We start from the raw sequence: 20,173 nt of genomic DNA on the forward strand, positions 1-20,173 counted from the left end.
GCTCAGCAGTAGCCAAAACACCGGTGTGTTATCAACACCCTTCTAGCTACCAATGCAAAGCCCAGTGCAACGACCTAAAGATGCACTCAGACAGCAAGTTGGGAGGCAAGGATTTTATTATAAACAAACTCGTTCTTTTTATCTCTTTTTCCCTTTTCCACATACTCGTATTTCATCTTTAATTGGTTTCTTGCTTTTGTTCACGCACCCTATTTCGTCTCTTGATAGGTAGTTGGCATGTCTTCTCGTGTCCAAACACATTCTTCTATCTGCAGCTGTTTTTCTTCTTTTTCTCACGCCTTCCTTTGATGTTTACTCTTTTGCAAGGTTACAACTGTAGCTGATCAAGGTCAAAGCTACCCGCAACCCAACCATCTGCTACAATTCCCTCTTTTTGTTTTTCTGCTACAAAAGCAGAGTTTATCATCCTCTGCAGGGCCCTTTTCAGAAAAGATAACAAACACGGCAATAGCAGCATGATTATGATCAATACCACCAAACAATAAATGCCTAGCTTTATCACTTGTTTCACCCATATGCTAAGACTCCATTTATCCAACCACCCATCAATGCAAAAAATCCTTCATCCTGGGTTATCTTTTGTGTTGCTGCTTTTAAGTCTGCTATACTCTTATAGATGGACTCAGAATGATCAGATAAATTCATGCAACACATCCCCTCAAAGTCTTGACACCCATGTCCATGCTCTAAAAGCAAAAAATCAATAGCAGCTCTATTTTGAAGCATAGCATGGTGTACACTATCTACATCTGTTGTCAATTGATATAAAATTTCAGATGTTTTATTAGCTTGCTTGCCTAGCCAACATACCATTCTATTCAAAGTTACCAAAGCTTTGGTAACTGCCACTCCAGGGAGAAACAGTGAGGCAACTACAATTTCGCTATGACTCCACAATTGTATTTCATCTTTGCACTCAGATGTTACTGTTAAAGGTCGTTTATATTTCATATGCTTGTGGAGGTAAGTGTGGTTTAACAAAAGTTTCTGAGTTGGTGTCAGTAGTCCTAGGTGACCGATGGCACAAGGTCCTCCTCTCATTTTTCCAGGAATTCCCAACCAGGCTCTGTTCCTACATATGAGAAACAGACCACGGGGCAATCGTCTCGCAACGCCGACCCCTGGGGCAGGATCAGTCTTACTGTGCCCCAGGTATTGGCACCAAGCAGAATGATTTTGATAAAGGGGTATGCTAGGGGATACATCTTGTAGGACTGTTGTATCATTCTCTTGTATATCATGGTCAGAGTTATAGTTAAAGAAAACACAACTCTCGGCTGTTAAACTCCCTAAGATGTCTATTTCCTGAGGCGGTAAAGCAAGCAGAAGAGAATTATCCCACAAATCCCAATTGTCTGTACAATTCCACATAACTGCATAAGGTCTTCTCTAGGGGTCCAAGGTCAGCCACTACAAGGCTGACCTCACTGTTGTTTAATGGAATCCCCGCTAAACAGGTGTGAAAAGGCTACTCGGGTTGTGCAAGTGAGGCACAAAAGGTGGTTTGGTTTAAGACCTTCATCAGGGTGACCCAAACATTTTTACTGTTCCACGATGTCAGGTGCTGCAGGTCCAGGTTGCCTTTGGTCATAACCATGATCAATAGCAGGACACACACACCTAGCAGGAATCCACCGGGGGCCGGCATCTGTGGAAACACAAGCATACCCACACCCCTAAGTAATGAGTTCTCACGGGCAGTCCCACTCTTGCGTCTGGAGGTTACAGACCATCACTCTAGCCTTAGGTTGAAGTTCATCCCCTGCTCTCTGCAACGATAAAAAGTGTGTTAGAATCACAGGATTTTCTGCATTTGGAGGCACCATTAGGTGGTTCAACGTGTACACCGGTTTCCAGACTCGATTTTGTGGAGTTTCACTGTGCATTCCCCCTTTTTGTTTTTCAAGCATCCGTTTAAGTGTCAGATGTGTGTGTTCCACAATGTCTTGACCTTTAGGGCAATGCGGAATACCTGTAACATGAGAAATGCCCCATTGACCAAGGAAAGCAGAGGTTTTAGTTGCAGCGCAACCTGGACCATTATCAGTTTTGATGAGATGGGGAATACCCAAGGCTGCAAAGGCTTGATGGCAATGTGAGATAACATCCCTGTTCTTCTCTCCGGAATGGACAGAGGCCCATAATGCAGTTGAGTGGGTGTCGACAGACACATGCACATACTTGAGACGACCAAATTCAGGTACATGTGTGTTATGGGTTATAAATCTGAGAGAGGAATTTTCCCTTCCCCTGTTTTCCCTGTAAGAGAAAACAGAGTTTGAAGGGGGGAAGAGAGTTGATTAACCTTACAAAGGAACTGACTGATCTGTTTTAATGGGTGAGCGGTGAGTGGCCGGGGCGGGGGAGCGGGCCGGGGGGCTGGGCCGCTGGGGCTGGCTCGGGTCGGGGGCGAGGACGGAAGCTGCGTTGTTGGCTCCCTTGGTGCACTCAGGCATTTTTGGGGAGGGGGACCGGAGGTCTGGTTTTCTTTTTGGCTGTTCATCCTGGTCAGCTCTATTTCTCATCCTGCTGGCTTCAACCTGCCTGAATGCCCCGCTCCCCGGAGCTGCTGTACCTCAACGGAGAGTCTGCTTGCCCGCGGGAGAGGAGGGGGAGTTTTTGCTGAGACACCACCACCTGAGACTGCGGTGAGTCCCCGCCACTTGGGACAGCGGTGAGTTCCCGTGGGAGTGTACTGCCTGCCTTCCTTTTTACCCCCACGGGAGCGAGGACCCCCCCATCTCTTTCTCGGCTTCCCCACGCGGTCCGGGACGGCTCTCTCCAGCCCCTCTTCCCGCGGGGTGACTGCCGGAGCCCACAGTACCCCCTGCCGACCACGACCAGGTACTGCAGGTCCTGCACCTTCCAGTGATCCCACAGCGCCCCCTGCCGACCACGACCAGGTACTGCAGGTCCTGCACCTTCCAGCGATCCCACAGCACCCCCTGCAGGCCACAACAGGGCGCTGCAGACCCTGCACCTTCCAGCGATCCAACAATATCCCCGGCAGGCCACAATTAGGACTGTGCTAAGGGACAGAGGAGTATTCATTTAGACTTGTTGTTGTTATTGTTGTTTCTTGTTACTGTTTTTGCCAACATACATATATCTTTTAATAAAGAGTTGTTATTTCTTCTGGTTTTCCACATTTTCCTCTATTAAAGCCCCTTAATTTGACATTACAATTGCAGAGAGAGAGGAGTTTGGTCTACCTCATAACTCATCCTCTTTAGCAAACAGTCAAGTCTCACTCAGACTGCGACAATGTGTCACATCAGTCTGCCAAATCTGTAGACTTTGCAAACCACGGGGATTAACGCTTGCTGAAGGTAGAGGCATAAAATGCTGACAGTCACCACAGGATGCTATAATGTCCTTTGCCTCAGAACTTGTAAGGTTAAACTGATGCTGCAGAACACACGCACCCTGATGAAAAAAGGCATGAGAGGACAATGCCTGTTGCCATTTGTCTGGTACTGGTGCAGCCCACACAGGAGCTGCCAATGCATCAGCTCGCGCATTACCCTCATAAATGAATCCAGGCAGACCAGTGTAGCTACAGACATGTAAAACATAATAGGGCTCTGATCAACACCGTAATTCCTGCCAAAGCAGTTTTAACAGACCAAATAGTTGTTGATTATTTACTTCCTTCAATGTGACTCTATCCAAGCGCTGCAAGACACCTACTACATAGGCAGAGTCAGTTACAACATTCAGTGCATAACTCTACTAATTGAGGGTATCCATCCTCTCGGCCTACTAACTCTTGCAACTGACCCTGTTCTTTCCAGGTAACCACCGCTTTCCCTGTCCGTCCAGATCCATCAGTAAACACAGTGAGTCCCTTGACCGGTGTGGTGGACACTAGGGGCTTCTCCATTAAACATAGCTCCAAATGGAGTTGCAAAAACTTGTGAGAGGGCATATGAAACAGAACTTCTCCTGAAAAATGCAACAATGCTAATTGAAGATCAGTGCTCTTTGCCAAACACCATTCTAGGTAATCCTGATGCATGGGTAAAACAATATTTTGAGGATCCTGACCACTAAGTTGTAGACAATGTCGTCGTCCTTTACAAATTACTGTGGCAATGAGTTCAATAAGGGTGCTCACTGTTTTGCGGGGCTGATGGGGCAGGAAAATCCATTCCAAAAAATGCAAGGGGTCCTACCATTGGGCATTCCACTGTCCTAACAAACCAACAGGTTGAGAAACATTAATTACAACATATAAATTAAGAGGATGGTCCTCTACAAGATGGCACACCTGTTTTGTTTCTATTGCCTTTTCAACCAATCGAAGAGCAGCTCGTACCTCTTTAGTTAAACTCCTGGGGGAGAGCAGGTCACTGTCACCCTTTAGCAACTGAAACAAAGGGGTTAACTGAGTAGCAGTTAGATCAAGTAAAGACCGTACCCAGTTGATGGTTCCCAAAAGTTTCTGCACATCATTTAAAGTCTTAAATGAATCATCTGATCTAAAATTTTGACCCCCAAATATTTCCATGGTGCTTGTGTCTGCACCTTTTCTGGGGCTATCTGCAGCCTATATGTTTGCGACAACTGTTCCACCACTGTCATGACCTGGTGCAATTGCAACTGGATTGTTGCAGCAACAAGGATATCGTCCATATAGTGATAGCAGCATACTCTCGGAAATTGCCATCGAACTGTTGACAAGGTCTGAACTACATACTACTGGGGCAATATGGTCCACTGATATCGTTTACAAGGTTCCTGATTATTGATTGATGAGACAGAGAAAGCAAACTTCTCAACATCTTCAGGGTGCAAGGGAATGGTAAAAAAGCAATCCTTCAAATCAATGATATGTATATCCCAATCAATAGTGATCATAGTAGGGGGGGCATGCCAGGTTGTAGTGCCCTCATGCTTTTCATTACTTGATTTATTTGCCTCAGGTCATGAAGAAATTGCCACTTACCTGATTTTTTCTTAATGACAAATACAGGAGTATTCCATGGGCTAAGGGAGGGTTCTATATGACCCTGTTCCAATTGTTCTTTTACTAGTTCATGGAGGGCAAACAGTTTCTGCTGTGCTAGGGGTCACTGGTCTACCCAACAGGAGTTGTGGTCAGCCACTGCAGCTTAATGGTGGGTCGCTTAATGCCCTCACACACAGTGACCCCTAGGAAAAATCCTTCTGCTCAGTTCACATGAACACACCCCACATGCTCAACATGTCTCTACCCCACAGGTTCAATGGTACCATGACAACAAAGGGTTGTGTCATTGCTACTTGTCTGTCAGGATTTAGGATTTGCACAGGGAATTTACTCTGAAAACTTTGTGTAGCTCCATCTACTCCAACTATTGCAGCTCCTGCTGCCACTGTGGACCAGTCCTTAGACCACTATTTATGTGTGATAATGGTTACATCTGCCCCAGTGTCAATCATACCCTTGATCTGCAAACTCTTTGAGTTCCCATTGTGAGTGTGAGTACACAAGTCATAGTTGGTCTGTTGGAACTTATGACCTTCATCCAGTAAATCTGCCAAGCACCTGCAGTTGTCTGAGAACAAATACCATGTCTGTGGTACTCCTGTTGGCTCTGAAATCACATTGGCTTTCAGGTATAGCGGGTATTAGTCTGTTCAAAAGTATTCTTGCCAGGATTTTGCAGGCAATGAAGAGCAGAGTAATACCACGGTAATTTGAACAGTCTGATTTAACTCCTTTCTTCTTATACAAAGTGATGATGACTGCATCATGGAGGTCTGATGGTAGTTGGCCTAGTTCCCAACAGTACACCACAAACGCATGAAATTTAACATGGAGTGCATGGCCTCCATGCTTCCAGACTTCAGGTGGAATTCCATCAATCTCAGTTGCCTTGCCAATTTTCACCTGCTGTATGGCCTTAAGAGTTTCTCCCATAGTAGGGGCAACATCCAATTCATTCTTCACCGGTTGTTGTGTAATGTACTGAATTGCTGAGTCTTGCACTACACGGTTAGTACTGAAAAGAGTCTGAAAGTGTTCAGACCATCGATTCAGAATGGAGGTTTTATCTGTCAGAAGCGTTTGACCATCTGCGCTGAGTAGAGGGCTTTGGACCTTGTATGTAGGCCTGTATGCTGTTTTCAAGGCCTTATAGAATCCTCTGTAATCACCCGTATCTGCGCATAATTGAATTTTTCCTGCTAGACTGATCCACCACTTGTTCTGGATGTCACGGAGTTTCTGTTGGAGTTTGCTGCATGCAAGATGAAAGGCTGCTTTTCTTACATGACAAGATGGCCGAGCAAGGTGTGCTTGGTGAGTAGATCTCTTCTTCCTCAACAATTCCTGGATCTCTTGATTGTTTTCATCAAACCAGTCCTTGTTCTTCTTGAAGGATTCTTCAGAGGACTGCAGGATGCTATTTTTAATATGGTGCCAAAGTGTTTCAGGAGAGGTATCTATGGAATGATCCTCGAACCTAGTTTGAAGATTTGCCTGAAAGCTATCTCTCACTGTAGCTGTTTGAAGATTGTTAACTTGGAGTCTCCTCCTTGTAATACCGCCCCTTTTAGGTTTGAACTTGAGGTTGAAGTTAAGTTTACAGCGCACAAGTCGATGGTCTATTTGGCATTCTGCACTAGGCATCACATGGGTATGATGAACATCGTGGACATCTCTCTGTCGCACCAAGACATAATCAATGAGGTGCCAATGCTTGGATCTAGGATGCATCCAGGTTGTCTTCAGTCTATTTTTCTGCTGAAAGATAGTGTTGGTGATGGTGAGCTGCTGCTCCGCACAAAACTCTAGCAGAAGGCAACCATTATCATTGCAGTTTCCAACACCATGCTTACCTAATACTCCTTTCCAGGCTTCCAAGTTCTTACCTACTCTGGCTTTGAAATCACCAAGGATAATGATCTTACCATCTGTGGAAACCTTTTGGGTAAGGTGGCGCAGGTCGGTGTAAAATTTATCTTTTTCGACAGGGTCAACTTGGAGAGTTGGGGCATATTTACTAAAGAGGACAACATGTTACTTGTTGTGTAGTGGAAAACATAAGGAGATAATGCGATCAGAATGACCTGTCGGCAGATTTTCAAGTTTAGGGACAATAGAGTTTTTAATTATGAAGCCAGCTCCTGAAAGATGCCTTTCGGTTCTGAGTTTACCTGACCAAAAGAGTGTATAACTGGCACCATGTTCTCTAAGGCTTCCTTCCTCATGGAGACGAACTTCCCTGAGAGCAGCAATGTTGATGTTGAGACATGACAGTTTGTGGGCAATTAGGGCAGAACGAGGCTCAGGACGTCCACTATCCGCAGTATCAAGTGTGGTTCTGATGTTCCAGCATGCGAGTGTCAGTTTGGGTACACCTTTGAAGGCAGGTGTATGCCTTTGCCTTTTAATCTTTGTTTGACCGCATTAGATGTCTGTTAGCTGTGGTTAACCAACTGGGTGAAGGGTGGAGATGAGCTTTGGTTAGGTCACCTTTTCTAGGCCCCTCTCTGAGTGGAGCAAGCAGTGTTCTCCTTGAAAAAACCTACTTGGTCATTCAGAATGCTGCCGAACAAGACTGTCATCTCCAGGGTCAATCTCAGGCGACCAATGTCCTAAACCGCCTGCATGCAGGATTGGGTCTGCGGCTTCCAGTGCACCTTATCACCTGCCATTTTGTCCCTCGCCTGTCACTACAGGGCTTTACAAATGTGGGTATAACCTTCAGACCTGCAAAATGGATTTTTTAGGTGAGACGCAGCATGCGCAGAACTGGACCCACCATTTAATCCTAAGGTTCATCTGCCAGGGCCTAGTGAGCTTGGACGGTGGCAGCGAGGTCCTCAGGAGGTAGGTTTAATTAGAGTATCCTCTTAGATGGATGGCCTTACAGGGCTAAGTGAGCTCCATCTGCCCGGGTTTGGAATTAGAGTTGTCCTTCTCCTAGGATGACTGCCAGAAGGCTAGCGAGTTCATCCTGCCCATGGACAGATTTTACTACAGGACTTCTCTCGCACTGCCCACCCGTGACCATCCAAGTAGTACTGCCCTGTCCGCCCTCCCGCCCATCCAGGGACCCCACAACCCACCGGACCCTCTCCCACTCCCCCAAATTGGACTGGTAAACCTCTGTGCGCTCTGAAGTTCCTCCTCTCCTCTCCTCTGGGGCTGCAGCCCCCGTGGTCTCCGGGAGAAACACCCTCGGTGTGGTGGGGTTGGTCGGGGGAAAGCCCCCTCGGCAGGGCCGGGACCAACCAGGAGGGAAAGCTTTTCAATCGTAGATTTAAATAATTGGAAACAAACTGCAGGAAGTTACTGAGATGACCCTGATAAGGTTGCTAATGCATTTGAAATTATGATTAGAACTCAAGATCCAGACTGGAATGATATTGAGGCAATCATGAAAGTAATGTTTGATAGTACCGAAAGAGAAATGATTAAGAAAACTACTCGAACCCAGGTTGAAGTACAAGTGGCAGCTGGGACTTTAGAGGGGACAGTAGAACAACATTTCCCCTCAGTGAACCTGAACTGGGACCCTAACCAAAATGGACCAGGGCAGTTTCTTAGACATTCCAAAAACAATAAATTGGTTGAAACTATATGTAATAAAACAAAATTTGAGGGAATCACCCACTGATTTCTTAAATAAAATTAAAAAGGCTACCCAACAATACACAACTATTGACCTTGATGGAAAAAAACAATTGCCTCTTGTTTATAGAGCAATCATCTGATGATATATGACTAAAATTGCAGAAGCTACCAGCAGAGGACATGAGATTTGGGGAAACTGTTAAATATAGTTTGGGTAACTTATAGAAATAGAAGCGGGGTGGAGAAGATAGCAATGATAGAAGAAGAAAAAGAAAGATCAAGATCACCACAATGGGGAGGGTTCCGAGGATGGGGACAGGGAAGAGGTGTTGGTCAAAGGAATTTTCCAACAAGGATAGGAGCTAATCAGTGTGCCTATTGCAAGGGAGAGGGGCGTTGGAAGAAGGAATGTCCCCAACTGAGGCAGAATTCCCTGCCAAATCCCCTGATGTCTATTGAAGACATATAAGGGGATGGGAGGGATCCTTCCTCGCAGAACCTCTGGTTGTAGCTAAGATGGGGAAGGAAGAAACAGAATTTTTTTCGTAGACACAGGTGCAACTTACTCAGTTCTTAACACAGTATAAGGAGAATTAAGTGATGACACTGTAAATGTTATTGGTGCAATGAAGGTTTGTGAAACGTGATCCTTTTTCCAACCTATAAAATTTAAATTGGGAAAGCAATGGGTAACACCAGTTTCTCTATTTGCCAAACTCCCCTAAACCTTTATTAGGAAGAGATTTATTGGAAAAACTTGAGGCAGGAATTAAATTTAAAAATGGGGATATTCAAATTGTAATTCCTGAGACTAAATATGTCAAAGCAGCAACTTTTCTTGTGCAGGAAATATCTCCAGTTAGTGACAACATCCTGACTGAAGTTGAAGATGCACTTGTTCCTATTGTGTGGGTCAGTGGAATTCCAGGAAAATCGAAAAGAGCAGAACCTGTAAGAATAACCCTTAAACCAGGAGCTATACTGGCAAGGCAGAAACAATATCCTTTAAAATTAAAAAGCCAAGTTGGATTGGTTCCAATAATAGACAAATTTGTTAAGCGTGGTTTGCTTGAGGAATGTGAATTCAAGTAAAACACACCCATTTTACCAGTAAAGAGAGTAAATGGAAAAGATTATCGATTACTACAGAACCTGAGGGCAATCAATGGAATAGTGGAGGATATGGACCCAGTTGTAGCTAACCCATATACTTTATTAACCACCTTAAATGATAACCTGGAATGGTTTACAGTATTAGACTTTAAAGATGCCTTTTTCTGCATCCCCCTGAGCAAGGAAAGTCAAGAAGTCTTTGCTTTTGAATGGGAAAATCCAAAACCAGAGAAAAGCCCAATTTACCTGGACAGTGTTGCCTCAGGGATTTAAAAATAGCCCTATCATTTTGGCAAAAGAATTAGAAGATTAGAGAAGACAGAACCAGGAAGGAGTTATGTTGCGGTATGATATACTGAAAATAGAGAACAATGCATTTCACTCACTGTCAGTTTTTTAAATTTCTTAGGGTGAAGTGCTTGTTCTTGCACGAACCCCACTACTCACACCAAGGAGTGCGAGAGCAGAATTAACTTTATTACAAAGGGCATCAGTTTAAATACAGTGTTTAAATTGTGTCACATGATCTTTCAACCAATGACATTATAGTATTTCCTTGAGCATGCGTGAGAGCCCGGAAAACTACAAGTCCCAAAATCCTTTGCTAGATTCTTCCTGAAACATGAACCATTACATTAGGGCTTAGTGGGTACTGAGTATCAAAAGAAAAAGCCCAAATTGCAAAAGAGACAGTAATCTATCTTGGTTTTGAAATCCTTAAAGGACAACGACAACTTGGGAAGGAAAGAAGTCATCTGTCACTTCCCTGAGCCATGAACAATTAATGAATTGCACACCTTCCTAGGAATGGTAGGATGGTGTCGACTCTGGATTGCTGACTATGGACTTTTGGTAAGACCATTATATGAGCTTTTAAAAGCAACCTATAAGAACATCCTTACTTGGAGAGACAGTGCAAAGACAGCCTTTAAAAGACTAAAGCATTCCATGATGAGAGTACCAACCCTAGGTCTGCCAGATCTCTCAAAGCCATTTGAACTGTTTACCTATGTGAGGCAGAATGTTGCCCTAGGAGTGCTTGCACAATTTCTTGGGGACCAGCGAAGAACCGTAGCTTATTTCTCTAAACAACTTGACAATGTCAGGCAAGGATGGTCTTTAATATGTATGACCCAGAGGCCCTGCGGTCTGTGTGTGTTTTTTGCCACCTAGCTGTGAGTTCATGTAGCTGTGTAGCGTCCCCAAAATAAACTTCGTTTGTTGCTTGAAAGTCCATGGTTTAACCTTCTGATTACCTGGGTGAACATTGGAGCTTGCAATTGTTTACAGACAATTGAAGAAGCCTACTCCAGCCCACCAGACTTAAAGGATGTTCCTCTGGAAAACCCTGACTGGGAATTGTATACTGATGGAAGTAGCTAACAACTGACAGGGTATGCAGTAACCACCACAGATAAGGTAATCAAATCTCAAGTCTTATCTCTGCTCAAAAAACAGAATTAATTGCTCTTATAAGGGCCCTGGACTTAAGCCAAGGAAAAAGAGCAAACATTTGGACTGACTCTAAGTATGCATTTAGCATTGTGGGTGCTCATGGAGTCATTTGGAAAGAAAGAGGACTACTAACAACCCAAGGGATGGAAATCAAACATGCCACAAAAATTAAAGAACTCTTACAAAATATACAGAAGTCAGTAGAAGTTACTATAATGCATTGCAGAGTACACCAAAAAGGAAAACCTTCCCTGAAATCAGAAACCGTTTTGCTGATAAATCTGCAAAAGAAGCAGTAGAAAAAGGCATTCTGGCATTAATCCCAGAAAAGGAAGTAGTATTACCTAAAATTACCCCAAAGTACGATAAAAAGGACTTTCAGTTAATTGAATCCCTCAAAGTTAACTTTCAAGCTACAGGATGGGTTGTTACCCCTACAGGGCAGGTGATAGTCCCACCTACAATTATGGGAGAAATAGTTAAAAGAGAACATGATACCACCCACTGGGGTACAGAAAATTTATTAATGCATCTTAGAAAAACAGTGTAAAAATGACTAAAATTATACAATCTGTCATAGGAAGATGTGAAACTTGTAATAGAAGTAACCCTAACACTAGCAATAAAATAACTGTAGTAGTCACAAAAGCTGGAAATCTTCCTGAAGACTATTGGCAAATGGACTTTACTGAGTTACCTCGGAAAGAAGAATATCAATACATACTAGTGCTAGTAGATACTTTTAGTGGATGGTCAGAAGCCTGTCCTTGTGACACCTAAAAAGCAAGGGAAGTAGTGAAAGTTCTCTTAAACCACATTATTCCTAGGTTTGGAATTCCTCTAGGAAAGTCATCAGATACGGATCACATTGTATTGTAGCAGTGGTACACGAAGTCAGTAAGTCGCTAGGAATGGTTTGGGATGTCCATCATGGCTGGGTTTCGCGAACAAAGATTTGGGAAGGCTTTATCCACATTTGTTACAGGTACGTTGGTGACTTATGAGGTCAATACGTGACAGACATATCCGATTGCAAAAGGCACAACAGAAAGACTCCTTAGGTGGTGTATTCCGCAAGACACGGTTCTTCCTGCGTTGCCTTTTCTCCTCGAGAGTGATCCTGCGTGTGTTCTCAAAGGCATCCACAGCATTATAGATGGTGTCTCCAGGCCTCCCGATTTGAGGCCAGAGTAGACCAGTTATGGTGATCAATATGACCAAGGTTGAGATGTTGTTTCAGGGAGTCCTTGAATCTTTTCTTCAGGGCTCCTCTCTTGCAGCAGCCAGTGGTAAGTTCACCATAAAGCAAGGTCTTAGGGAGGCGGTGGTCCTTCATCCTGGAGATGTGCCCTGCCCATCTCAGCTGTGTTCTCATCAGCATGGCCTCTATACTTGTGACTGCTGCTTGCTCAAGAACAGATGTGCATACACCCTATAGACCACAAGCAAGTGGTAAAGTTGAGTGGATGAATTATATCCTTAAGTACAGATAAGTAAAATTTGTCAGGAAACCTCAACGATGCGGGTGCAGGCCCTGCCTGAGAACTTGGGTTGAACCTAGGAGAAGAGACAACTTAAGTCCTTATGAACTAATGTAAGGCAAGGTCTTATCAAACTCCCCACATTCCAGGACATATACATGTTAAAGGAAAAACTGATCTTCATAATTATTTGATAGCTTTAGGATATAGCCTGCAGAAACTCCAGAGATTTGTGGTGACATCTCAACTGGTGGGATTGGATGCCCCAGTTCATCTGTGTCCTCCCCTAAGAGCAACTGGTCATTTCACTCTTTCAAGTGCATCTATGAGGTGTGGGAGAAGAAAACAAATTTAGTATCATTTGTTGCCTTTTCTTTGCATTTGTCATGTTCAAAATCAAAGGTTTGAGAATGTACATAATTTTAGGGTTATTGCAAAACCCAGTGAGAACCTGTCATGGTTTGAGATTTCCAAAATTCTAATTCCCTAGTCTAAACCCCCTTCCACATCTCAACCTAATGTGAGATGTGTTTTCCAGACAAAACACACCAGACTCAAAATGGGGGAATGGGAATATATTACAATGACTATACAAATAAATATTATAATGCATTATACACACGATCACAACTATCTCTACCATGACATAAGTATTTACAATGGATCAGATCTCCTCTCCCCTCCAAATAAAAGTCCAGGAGGGAAGAAGGACAGATCCCTTCTTCAGAGCAGCAATGTCTCTAAGGCAGCAGGCTCTCTCTTCTTTTTCTTGCAGCAGCTGATAGCTGGATCTCTGCCAGCATTCACAAGGGGGTATGCCCCTCGGTCCCTTGACACAGGCAAAGGGGTCTTCCATGGGCTACGTCACCCCAGACAAAGGTCATTCCACTACGGTCATATCACGAAGTACAGGGGGTCTTCGTGACAGTGTGGTATCTTCAGGGAATTCAGATTCCTTGCAGAGCCTCTGTGCCCTGCTTCAAGATGGCTGCGAGCTTCTTTGTAGCTTGCAGCAAGGGAGGGCCTCAAAGTCAACCTCCACACACCTGAGCTTAGCTCCTTTACTCCATCTAGGACTTCTAATCAGTAAGACTCCACTCCCTCCATTTTTTGGAGGGATCTCAAAGGAGTCTGGGGTCTTTTGGTTCAGTTCTTACCCCAACTCTCTCTGTAGAGCTAATTCTGCTCTCATCTGCTGCTGTTGGCTCTCTCTTGGCTCTCTGTCTCCTTCCAGGAGTTCTCTCTGCAGTGCATGCCGTTTGTTGTTTAGTTCAGTTTTTATCTGTCCTGGCTCTCTGCCACCTTCTCCGGTCAGTGTTGCTTCTGCTGCCACTGTTGCTGCTCTGTCTCCGCTGCCCACGGTGGAGAAAACATCTCCCGGCATAACTACAGGCACCTAGCCCAGCTTTATGCTGTTCCACATCCCTGCAGCTCCCCCAGCCCGGGGCTAGGGGGGGGCCCAGAGGCCCCAAGGGGCTCAGAGCCCCTTTCCTCATGGCAGTCAGAACATGGCTACTTCTTCAACCCAAAACTACAACTCTCCTCTTCCGTTTGGTTGTGATATGTTTATATTTTGCAGAAGTACTCATTGGACAAAACTTCAAAACTTCAAAACTTACCACCCCCTGGGGGTTACCACTTTCAACTGCAGGGGGAAAACCTGGTTCCAAACTACTACAGAACCATTTTGTTTTCTATTGCAGCAACCTTCTTCTCAGCAAGTATTTACAGTAAATTCTACAGAGACTGTAGGAAACACTGCTTCAGAAGAACCTGGCTACATTTTCTATGTGACCACGAAATAAGATACAGGACTTGGAAACAATATGACCCCCTTGCACAGCAAAAGGAACACTGCACAATACCAGCAGAACACTTTTGATTCAGTTGTTCAGTGATGGACATATATTCTGAGAGTAGTCAAATACATTTCTGTTTCCTTTTCCTGTGTCCTCCTTGTGAGCATTAAAGGATGTTTGGTTTTCATTTATTTATGTTTCCTTTAGTTACCAATTTCTGCCTTGTATTTCAGAAGTAACTCCATTTCACCGATGCTTTGCTGACTCCTGAAACCTTAATTCTGAGTTGCATTGCTACTAAGAAGCATTGGATTAGCTGAGCTGGAAACTTAAGTGCTTATTGTTCTTTGTGATTAACAGTCTGGTTATCCCTGCAGCTGTATGTTGTAAGTAACCATGTGCACACACAGAACACTTAATTCAGGACAACATGTTGCAGTATGTCTATTACAAAATGTCTGAGTTAGTAATGATTTTATACAGATATCATTAGTACTATACAGATGTCATTAGTGCCATCTCCTCCACTTTACAGTCCTTTAATTTACCTGTGTGTTTCATATGAAAGCAACTGTCATAGGTTCTTCAAACTCATTCACAGGAGTGTAGAGATTAAGTATCTTTACAATCTGTTGAAAACAAAATAGGATTACAGGCAGTCATGAGAAGCCAAACTTTTCCAGAATACAAAGCACCACTAAACAGTTTGTCTTGATAATGGCCATAACAAGTCTTCCATGACACTACCGAGAAGCAGAAGCAGCACAAGTATCATCCTGGTGTTTCTTTGCCTTTTGTAAGGTATAGTAAGCCCCTACAGACTCCATTTGGTTGGCACATGGTGATACAGGTGACCACTTCCCAGTACTTCTGATGTCACCTCTACAACACTTCTCTCAATGCTCCCTCACTCCTGTTTCTCCCCTACCACCCCTCAGTTTCTCTCAAAAACACATGTTCAAGACAGGGAGATGGAGATACAGGAGAAAGGATCTTCAAGAACCACTGGAGGTCAGCTCACACCTCTCGCTTCTCCCTTCCCACAACATTATCGAATTAAGGTCAGGATATCCGGAAGTAAAACATGTGAGTTTATATTCTCCTGGAATGGAGTCTCAAAGTTTAAGGTTGGATCCAGTCAGGCTAGGTGGGCACTTCTCAACCTCCTGCCCCAAACAGGAATCCTTGGTGGGCATCCTGCAGACCTAGCCATGTTAGACCCTGGCAAAAGACAGTGGGTGAATTTAAAATCCCAAGTGTCTGACTTCTACCATGAACTCCTCAGGGCTGGTTTTCATCTTTGCAGATTTCTGGAGCTTCAGTGCCATTAGTGGCACTGTAAGAGAGGAGCCACCACAGTGACCACCTCTGACAGGAGTACCTAACATCAGTCGTGAAAAGGACAAGTTGTCCTCACTGTGGAAGTGGTATGCTGATGCTGGGCAGTGCACAGCTGGCACCAGGAGACCAGGTTCTTTCCTGTTGCTGTGTGATCATGTAGAAGAACTGCTTGAAGACCTGCTGCACAATCTCTGGGTCCAGACCCTGGTCACACATGATTCTGTGAAATGTGTTCAGCTGGTGAATGATTGCATCCAAGTTGTACGAGCTGTCACCTTCTTCTGTACTGGAGGAGTGATTCCTGTAGCCCATTGGTTTGACACCAGAAAGTGAGGTGTTGTATAAAGCATAAACCCTGCTCAGACACGAACCAGTGTCAGAGCAGAATTGAGGTTTATTTCAAAACACTTAGGTTTAAATACAGCACTTAAACATGTCACATGATCTTTCAACCAATGACAATCAAATATTGATTAAGCATGCGTGAGAACCAGGAAAACTACAACTCCCATGATCCCTTGCTACATCTCCCCCTTCTTTAAATAATTAACAAGTTGTAAAACAATACATTTTTGAAGCATTCTTATCATAACCAATCTTATTTCAACTATTTATAAAAAACAGGGTTTATCGTCACAAGGTCTTTATTGAACTGTTTGCAATTTTATTGGTTCATGCAATATTCAAGCAACCTCAAATTACCCAGGGTAATAACCTTTTATCTGAGGGTGATTTTGTGTAATGGCATCATCTTTATTTGAAAGGGAAATGTGTTGGGTTGTAGATGTTGTGTTTGAGGTAGTGTTTGTCTTGCTATAAAGTGTATTTGCGTTCACACACACATACATATGTCCACTCAACTTTCTCATTCATACTCTGGTGGCCACTGTTTCATTCTCTCCTCACACATGCATTGTTAAACTCATTATTGTGTTTGAATCATGGAGTTTTGGGTTTGTATTGGTTACTGTTTGTGTTTCTTTTGGTTCTGTTGTATCATTTATTGCTTCTTTGTGATTGTTCCTGTTTTGAAGAAGTGTTAATGTAGATTTACGCATACAGGGACTAGATCCATATCTCTTTCCCCCCCTTTTTTTGTGTTTTTATAGTATGTTTCTCAATGTGTGGTGTGTTCCTTTTACTATTGTTGGTTGTGTTTCTTCAAATCCAATTACTTCACTCATTTTTTCTGGTGACTGTTTCTGTTGTAGGGGAGGGCTAATATAAGGCCTGATACATTTAGAAGGAACCTTTTGTAATTTGGTACTCTTTGATACACAGGCATATATCTCCCCTCAAGTTATGAGATCTACTGGTCTTGATCATTGCCTAGATATTAGATTTTTAATCATAACTGGTGTTTCGGAAGGTGAAAGTATTTTAGTTTTATGTTGGTATTCATACCTACTATGGTTTGTATCATCACAGTTTAAGAAATTTAGAACATATGATGTTTTCTATAAGTGTTCCTGGGGGTTATATACTGATCCCCTTCTTTTTTGCCTTTGAAGTATTTTTTGTGTGTTGTTGTATTATTCTATTTGGAATGTGTGTGTGAATGGATGTGTCTTATGTAAGAGTTAGATTCTGTGTGATTAACAAGGAATTATGTGGTGTGTATTTTTCTAGGTAAATGAGGGTTAGTGAAATCTCGAAGGAAGGAGGTTTCGAGATGTGAAAGTAACTCTGTAGCATAGCATGAATCAATTACAACATTCATAGCATAATTACAAAACAACTTAAATGTGCTAAGTACATGAGTAAGTTGTAACACTTTAGAACCTGGTCCAAGGTTTGTACCTTACTGTTAAATTGTCCTTCTTTGTTTGTCCAGACGCAGGTGATCTCAGTGTCTTGTTCATTTCTTGTAGTTGTTCTTTATCCTTAAAAACAATCTTGGCAAACATGTTAATAACAGTTCAGTCTATTTCAGATGAAAGGTGGGCAGGAATAGATGCGAGGATCAGGTGAATCTGTAGTTTTTGAAGTAATAGCGGTGAGTCACTCTATGTTATAGTGTCTTTTGCTTTTTGGCTGAAGGCTTTAAAGATAATCTTTCGTTGTGTAGTTTTCTTTGGAGATTTCATTGTTGGTCCTGTTAAATTTTTCTGGAATGTTTTACAGTCTCCATTTCTTAATAATATCAGGTTTAATTCAGTCTCTTAGGTAGTTGCAATTTTCAAGCAGTTATTTTGCACTCTTGTTGACATTCTGTATGTTGTTTTGTGATAGCAAAATGTTTTGAGAATGTTTGAATGTAACATATGAGGATGTTTAAGATTCTATACTTATTATTTGAATAACATTATTGTGATAATTGCATGTATGTGAATGTATTTGAAAATTTAATAACTTCTAATAACTTTTATTCTTAAAGCTACTGGGAAATTAATGAAAAAATAGGGAAAATTTTTGAAGCTGTAGTGTTCTGGTTTTGTGGAGATAAATGTTCTTGGTTAAAATGACACTAATTCACATAGTGAAAAATAATTACAAAAGCTTTTAGGCAACAAGGAGAATTTTTCTCTCTTTTTATACCATGAAACAGAAGGTTTCAAATCCTTTTCTTTACCTTGGGTTCAGTAATTGATTGGTAATCAGCATGCAATTTATGCTGAAACAGTCTGTAGGTGAATTTATTTAGTTCAAATTTAGCTCCCTAGTAAATTGTTTATATTGCTTCAATTTTTGTAATATGTGTAGCAATTTTGTTTGATGATTGATAAAAGGTTTATCTTACATTCTTTAGCATAACTAGAAGAATATGGAATTGCTAAACCCAATAAAAGTTTTGTATCTGCCAGTTTTATATTTAAAAATATGAATGAATGAATATATTGGGCTTTAAGATGGTGAGATGTTAAATTTCATTCCATGTGTAAATGTTTTTAAACTATTTTCTGCCCTTTATTTCTATTGTTAAGAAAACAATTTACACTACTTTTAAGAATACTGATTTGAAAACAAAAAACTACAAATATTACAAGTAAAATTTCTATCTTCTTGACAATGTAAAATGCAGTGGTATGAGTGAATAGTTAGTAAAGTTTTAGTTCGCTATGTTTTGCTTTCTTTTTCCATATTGTGTAAGAAAGGAGATTCTGAGTGAGAGATGAGAGGGGCTTGTCATCTTCTTCACCCAAAGGCAAGTCACTTGTTTGTTTAGCCAAAGAGTTAGTAGGAAATTTTTATAGGAACAGGAATAGTGGTGGAAAATGACAAAATCTAATTCCACCCAGTTGTTAAACAGTAAATTATTGTTGTTATGTTTAAGGGTGTCATGGTTTGAAATTGACCCCCTCTGAGAGGCTGGGGGGGCTCAGAGGTGATTGGGTGCCAGGGCAGTGTTGCCTGGAGAGCCAATCACCATCCATGTTGTTTGCTTTTGCTCAAAATCATATATACACAGTACCAGAAGCTGTTGGCAGTCTTGGTGTTGTGCTGTTGGTGTCTGCTGCATGTAGGTGTGGGAGGCCAGGGGGTGGTTGGGCTCCCTCTTTCCCCCCCCCCCGGGGGGAGGAGGGGAGCCCTGCAGCCCCCCCCAACTCTGCCTGGGCCAGAGTTGGAGGCAGCATTTGGTGTGTGTGCTGTGAAGGAAGAAATTCACAGCACCTGAGGTAAGAGGGAGGAGGCTAGGCCCTCTTCTCCCCCCCTGCAGCTGCAGGACACTTGGGACAGTGCATAACTGAACCAAGCTGCCTGTGGCCAAGGCTAGGGGGCTTTTTTCCCCCCACTGCATTTAGGCTGGTGGGGGGTGGATTTTAAGGCTCAACATTTAAGCAGAGCCAAGTGGATGGGCTGCTGACGAAACAACTCGGAACTAGGGAAAGGAATCCCAGGAGAAATTGGAGATGGACCAAAGAGAGACCCGGAGGATGTCTCTACCATGATCTAAACGGAGGACAGCCAAAAACCCAAGGAGGAATTAACATTCCAGGATGCAGACGCTTGGAAAGCTAAACTACACTGCAGCAGCCTACGAACCGAGGTATGAGACTGGGAGAGAGAGATCATACAGCAGAAATGAGACTCAAAGCTATCTTCTTGGACTTTGTGAGGAGAAAGACTGCAACAAACAGCCAGAACTTGGTGAGGGGGGAGCATTCGGGCCCCGAACACTCCCACGAGAGAGAGACTGGTTACCCAGCAGCCTTGAAAAGCTCTTCCTGGACTAAAGTTAAAGGGAGGGACTTAAAAGGACTGACAGAAATGTAAATATATATATATAGTTGCTTTTAGTTTGTACAGTATATTTATTTGTTTAAATAAATGTATATACTTCCCCTTCTCCTATAGAAGCCTCTGACCTGAAAGTTTCTCTCCGGTGTTAGGATAAATTGTGGAAAAGGGTGGGGGGAAGCCTGGAAATTGGATTTTAGATTTCTAATGTTGTAGCT

The 20,173-nt window shown here is 42.8% G+C and overlaps 1 long non-coding RNA gene across 1 annotated transcript; it reads left to right on the forward strand.

Moving 5' to 3' along the window:
- The first annotated feature begins 1,263 nt into the window (after positions 1–1,263).
- On the forward strand, positions 1,264–19,796 carry LOC113959089. Its single transcript, XR_003531699.1, has 3 exons — positions 1,264–1,275; positions 7,515–7,518; positions 19,304–19,796. It is a non-coding gene; the product is annotated as an uncharacterized LOC113959089 (long non-coding RNA).
- The last annotated feature ends 377 nt before the right edge of the window (positions 19,797–20,173 follow it).

Source organism: Corapipo altera, unplaced genomic scaffold (genome assembly GCF_003945725.1).
Source record: "Corapipo altera isolate COAL_440 unplaced genomic scaffold, ASM394572v1 61085, whole genome shotgun sequence".
Taxonomy (NCBI): Eukaryota; Metazoa; Chordata; class Aves; order Passeriformes; family Pipridae; genus Corapipo; species Corapipo altera.